The sequence below is a fragment of the Phyllobates terribilis genome, unplaced genomic scaffold, assembly GCF_046119375.1.
Source record: "Phyllobates terribilis strain yellow unplaced genomic scaffold, ASM4611937v1 Scaffold_4__5_contigs__length_816908805, whole genome shotgun sequence".
Taxonomy (NCBI): Eukaryota; Metazoa; Chordata; class Amphibia; order Anura; family Dendrobatidae; genus Phyllobates; species Phyllobates terribilis.
The window spans coordinates 442,680,648-442,686,647 of record NW_027362764.1 but is presented as its reverse complement, the minus strand read 5'-3'; the positions used below and the strand labels follow the sequence as shown (position 1 = coordinate 442,686,647).

Here is a 6,000-nt window from a genome sequence, read left to right as displayed (position 1 = left end):
CTTGTTCATTTTTATAAGAGTCAGCCTGTCAGCATTTTCAGTTGATAGGTGAATGTGCCTATCAATTATAATTTCACTGGTGGCACTAAAAACCAGCTCTGACAAAACGCTAGCTGCAGGGCAGGCCAGGACCTCCAGGACGTAGAAAGCCAGTTCATGCGACGTGTTCAGCTTGGATACCCAATAATTATAAGGCACAGAGGAATCATGGAGGACGTTGGTACAGTCGGCAAGGTAATCCTTCAGCATCTTCAGAAACTTTTCTCCTCTTGTGAGACTACCGCACGCATCAGGGCTTGTGCGATGGGAGGGTCTGAGAAAATTGTCCCAGAACTTTGACAGTGTTCCCCAGCCTCTGCTTGAATGGATTTGTGTCTCTCTCGCCTGTACTCTTTGGTTGTCCAGCGAACTGTGACCTCTGCCGCCTGCGTTTTCAGATGGGAATTTTTTTAATAATTCTGCAACAAGGGCCTTCTGGTACTGCCCCATTTTAACAGACCTGTCTGCCACAGGAATAAGAGATAGAAAGTTCTCCTTGAAGCATGGGTCTAGAAATGTCACCAACCATTAATGACTGTCACCCAAAATTTGGAGAATGCGAGGGTCATGGGAAAGGCAGAGTAACATAAACTCAGCCATGTGTGCAAGACTGCTAACAGGCAAGACTTCCATGTCCTCACCAAGAGGACGACTGACCGTGCTCTCCTCCTCATCCTCCTCCTCCTTCTCCCTCTTCTCCGGCCATCCACGCTGAACAGACGGTATGACAGTTGTGCGGGTAGTACGGTCTATAGCGCTGAAAACTAGCTCCTGTTCTTCCTCCTCCTCCACCTCTTCCTCATTATCACCCAATCCACATTGGGATGAGATGAGGCTGGGCTGTATGGAATCCCCCTGTATGGTTCCTTGCTCCATCTCAACGTGCTCTGTCTGCAATGCCTCCTCTTTAATTGTGAGCAGAGAGTGTTTCAGAAGACAGAGAAGCGGGATGGTGATGCTAATTATGGTGTCATAGCCACTCACCATCTTGGTGGAGTCCTCAAAGGTTTGGAGGATGGCACAGATGTCTGACATCCATGTCCACTCCTGAGGTCTTATGTGTGGAAGCTGACCTGAATACCGACGGCCGTGTTGATGCTGGTAGTCAATAGCTCTCAAATCCTGGGAGCTGCAAATGCTTCTGAAGCACAGCAAGGGCAGCAAAAGCTGACTTCCTAAATGGGAACACAGACGGCATACTTTGACAAGCAGATCTGGCAGATCCGGGTAGGTTTTGAGAAACCGCTGAACTACAAGGTTAAGCACATGGGCCAGGAATGATATGAGTGTGAGCTCACCTCACTTCAGAGCCGCCACCAGGTTCCGGCCATTGTCACAAATGACCATGCCTGGCTGTAGGTTCAGCGGTGTCAACCACAGATCTGCCTGCTCTTTCAGAGCTGTCCACAACTCTTCAGCCGTGTACAGTTTGTCACCTAAGCATATTAGCTTCAGCACAGCCTGTTGCCACTTGGCTGAGGCAGTACTGCAGTGCATCCAGCTTGTGACTGATGTGGTCATTTCGGAGATGGAGGCTGAAGATCAGGAGGAGGCTGAGGAGGATGAGGTGCAGGAGCTATAGACTGCAGGGGCAACCTTGATTTACCAGGGGCCCGCAATCCTTGGCATCGGGAAGACATGTTCTGTCCCAAGGTCTGACTGGGTCAAGGCTTCCACTATATTAATCCAGTGTGCTGTCAGCGAGATGTACCCTCCCTGCCCACAAGCACTTGTCCTCATGTCCGTGGTTAGGTGGACTTTCCCAGTAACTGTGTTGTTGAGGGCACAGCTATTGTTCTGAAACAAGTGTTTGTGTAATGCGGGGAAGCACACTGGGAGAAATAGTGGTGACTGGGGACAGAGTACCAAGGGATGGCCGCCGCAATCAGGTTGCGAAAAGCTTCCGTCTCCACGAGCCTAGAAGGCAACATTTTGAGCGCAAACATACGCAGAATGTGTGAGTTTAGTAGTGTGGCCTATGTGGCGTTGGCTGCGTATTTGTGCTTGCATTCCAAAGACTGCGGTAGGGACAACTGAACGCAGTGCTGGGACAAGGACATGGATGTAGTTGCTGATGGTGCTAGTTGAGAGTGTGCAATGACAGGTGCAGGGCAGGAGACATTTTCGCATGAGCCATGGACAGGGGATTGGCATGCATGCAGTGGTGTCACCCACAGACACTTTTTGGACCCTGGCGTTTGCCCCACTTAGTCGGGTGCTTTCCTGTTATGTGCCTGATCATGCTGGTGGTGGTCAGGCTGCTAGTTTTGCTACCCCTGCTGATGTTGGACTGGCAGATGGTGCAAATGGCCTTTTTGGGGTTATCTGCAGAGTCTTTAAAAAACAACCAGACTCGGGAAGACCTAACAGTTGAAATGGCAACTTCTGTCATGTTTGTTTTCTGGGGATTGTGTCAACTGGGGTGATGTGACCTCCAGCTCCCTACTTCTTGATACAGTTGGTCAAAACAGAGTAGAGAGGAAACATGTCTGTTCTTTGAACGGCTCGGCCAGTTTCTCTGTAATGAGCACTGAATGGTGATAAGAATGAGGAAAATCCAACTCCACAAACTGTGATTAACACAAAATTTTTTGAGGTATGACATGCAGCATCAACATGTTTCAGGTGTCTGCGCACCCTTAATTATGATGATAATTAAGGGTGTGCAGACATTGAAACGCGTTGATGCCGCATGTCATGTAAAGTTGTATGGCTGACTGCATGTCCTACAAAGATTTTGTGTACATAAAAGAATCATAGTTTGTGGAGCTGGATTTTTCTCATTCTTGCACTTCTCCCATCCTGACAAGGCGGTTCCGTGCTCCAAACACTTACAAGATGCATATCATGGTAAGCTGGACTTTATTTTTCTACTGAATGGTGATGTCATGGGGGCATTGTCTTTGATCCTTGGCAAGTTTTTCCAGGTGGAAGAGCAGTGGTGGCACATTGCAGGTTCCACACAGAATAATTAATCTTAGCTTGTGACCTTAGCCACAGGGGTAAGACTGGGCATTCCAGAATTTTAGATTGCATTTTATTAAATGACTCATTGCTCCCATTGCTCCTCAGTAGCACACTGAGCCTGTGTGTTGACAGGTCCACCACCTGTAACATTCCTGACCACATGACAATGTCATTTATTGCATATACTAGGTGAAGTGGGAGGAACTTTAGGAAGGAGAAATTGTGTCTGCACTGCTTTAACAATCTTCAGACTGCATAAGAGTCTCAGGGTGGTGCTTTGTAAGATGGGCAGGCAGAGAGTGTGGGGGTGTGTAAACTGTGGAAAAAATATAGCTCAGCCTAGTGGCGGACACAGACATAATAGGCCCCCTGTGAGGCTGCACTGGTAGCACCACTGATATGACCACCCCTGTTTCTGCCTCTTGGGAAATGTAATCAAGAGGCACAAAGGGAAAACTGGTAGGAAGTTCAGGATGTGCGCAGTTACAAACCACAAGATTAGGTGCAGTAGGCTGTGAAGCGCTAAAATGAAAAAAAATATGCTAACAGAGGAGTTTGAGGACCCGCTATATGGACAACGAGATCGGTTTTTATTTTGTATGCAGAAAATACCTTTACGTGATGGCAAATGCCCCACTGATTCAGAGAATGAAGACGTGGCAACTCTGAAGTCACATCACATCTTCTCTGCATAGGGTCATTCGATCCATGTTGCTGACTACAGTTTCATGCACCTTCACATGGCTGGTATGTAAAAACTGAGAAGAGGATGCGGTAGTGAATGAGAGCTTAGACCCTTTCAGTCTCAGGATCACCGGTGATCCCAGTTGTTTGACCTCGACTGATTATTAAGGTGATCATTTACTCCGAAGGGGATACCGCTTGGACTGGTTATTGTGAATGGTGTCCACCACAACAACCATATGATCTAATAGTAATAAATGGAGGTGATGTATAAATTACAATATTACTAATTTTATATATACATTGTTTATTGAGCGACTGCGCTTATGTACACACAATTTCTTGCGAAAGAGGGCTAGTGAATCTATTTTGCAGTGAAATCAGTTTGGCCTGGTATGGCACAGCAGACATAAACTCAAGGGTAAATAAGCCTGGAGAAGGATGGTGATTTATGTGATGAACAGAAGGAGGATTTTGCAGCAGAATAGATGTTCTTTCTTCAAGTGAAAATTGAACACCGGTTTCTCATATAAGATTGCCAACAAAGAAAATAACCTAAAATTGGGGTATCTATTCAACGCTAACAACGGCAATACAATTCTGCCATATAGATTTGGAATTAAAATCATTTCCTGCGTTGCTAAATGAAATACTTACATGTATATTTTTTTTCTGCTTGAGCGACAGCGATATGGAGATGGCGGAGTTTGAATTATGATTACGTTAAATTTCAAACAAAGACAATCATTCTACAGATGTGCTGTTTAACAAAGCTCCTTCCACTCTCCATCTGCATTCACTTGCAAATCATTTTGCCAGTAAAAGCCAGTGTTCCTCTCAGTCCCTAACCTTCCCATGGTAAGTACTGCAGTTCTTTCAGCAGAGGCTTGCTGTGTTGTGTGAGCGAGGATTTTTTTTTTTTTCCTTTATTAATCAGGAGCCCTGAATGAAAGCCAATCACAGGCTGAGCTTTCCCTTGGCTTCGCTTTCCTGCCTCTTAGAGTTAAAAGTGATGCTGTGACTGTGAGGAAAAGACGGAGTTAGAACCAAGTAGAATCTTCCTTGGGAAAATATAAGCAGAAATAGAGGGTAAATAGCAGCAAACCTTCAAGCTGCGGCGCTGGGTCGGACAATACACTTCCAGGAACAGCTCGGATATCGGAAGGTAAGATATTTTATCTGGAAACGCGTGCATTTGGGGGATGTCGTCCGTTTGAGATGACTGCATTGTGATGTAGATGAAGACCATTTGTCTCTTAAGTATTGGAACTTTTAATTTAGTGTGTCTGGATAATGCAAGATGTGAGTCAGGCAATTAGCTGTCAGCGGCAGTGTATTAGAAACTAAAGCCCTTTCTAAATAGGGATTGTGCACGCTAGTCCAGCTTGCCGGGCATGATATATGTAAGTTTTGTCTAGCGGAATGAGCAGCTCGAGTGGATTTAGCCATGTAAATGAGAATTTAGCACGGTGCTGGGCTATATATTAGAAAGCTGCAGCAGTCACCTTTACTAAGACGGATGTATCTGACTACTGTATATGCAGGTAAAATAGATTCAGTGTTTAGTGATTATCTCTGAATAATATGCTAGAACTAGAGCGCTGCTTATATGGTTTCCCATGTTATATATGCCAGGGGTGAGATAAGCACTATATACAATCAGATCCATATTTTGTCATTTATTCTTTTCATGGCAAAGCATGTGTCAGTGTGTGTGTGTGTGTTTGTGTGATACCGAGGCATTACATGCTGACAAGGTGTCTAAATACATGGACATGTTTCCCCCAAGCAAGTGTTGTGGATGGCATGATGTGATGTGGAGTTATTGGAACATAAGGACGTGCTCCATGATACTCTGTGCAGCCAGACAATCTCAGAAGCCCCCCAGCCCCACAATGATCCTGCACAGGCAATCACTGACAAACAGCACCCGGCTCCTTCTAACTGACATATTATCTTTTTATGCTTTCACACAAATGGGGCTGTTTCCTATAATCTTCAGCTTTCTTCCTTGTAAAAGCATCTCTATTATACTAAAATGCACATCTATTATTTCCAATATGTGTCAAGATATATTATTTTGTACTTTTTCCAGTCAGCTAAATGCACCCACTCAGACACAAATGGCTTTAGACTTACAAGAACTCAAGCACGCCTTGCACATTTGGAAATATATAGATATATAGGGATGGACAGATTAGATATATCATTAAATGCAGTCTATGTTTGTGATATGACATGGGGTTATTTCTACTTGTGAACTAGAGAGCAGGTTCTGCAGCATCAAAGAGTGACTAATAAGCACATGCG

General features: G+C 45.0%; 1 protein-coding gene across 2 annotated transcripts in view; it reads left to right on the top strand.

Annotated features, from left to right (window-relative positions):
• The first annotated feature begins 4,443 nt into the window (after positions 1 to 4,443).
• The window catches only part of LOC141265485 (cadherin-10-like), an 847,801-nt gene continuing 846,244 nt past the window's right edge, over positions 4,444 to 6,000 (top strand). Inside the window, exons 1-2 of one of the 2 annotated variants that reach the window (XM_073678636.1) lie at positions 4,444 to 4,548; positions 4,628 to 4,855. The gene's annotated coding sequence lies outside the window, so the exon portion shown is untranslated. Of the gene's footprint in view, positions 4,856 to 6,000 lie in introns of both variants that reach the window. The other variant, XM_073678635.1, reaches the window with a different exon arrangement.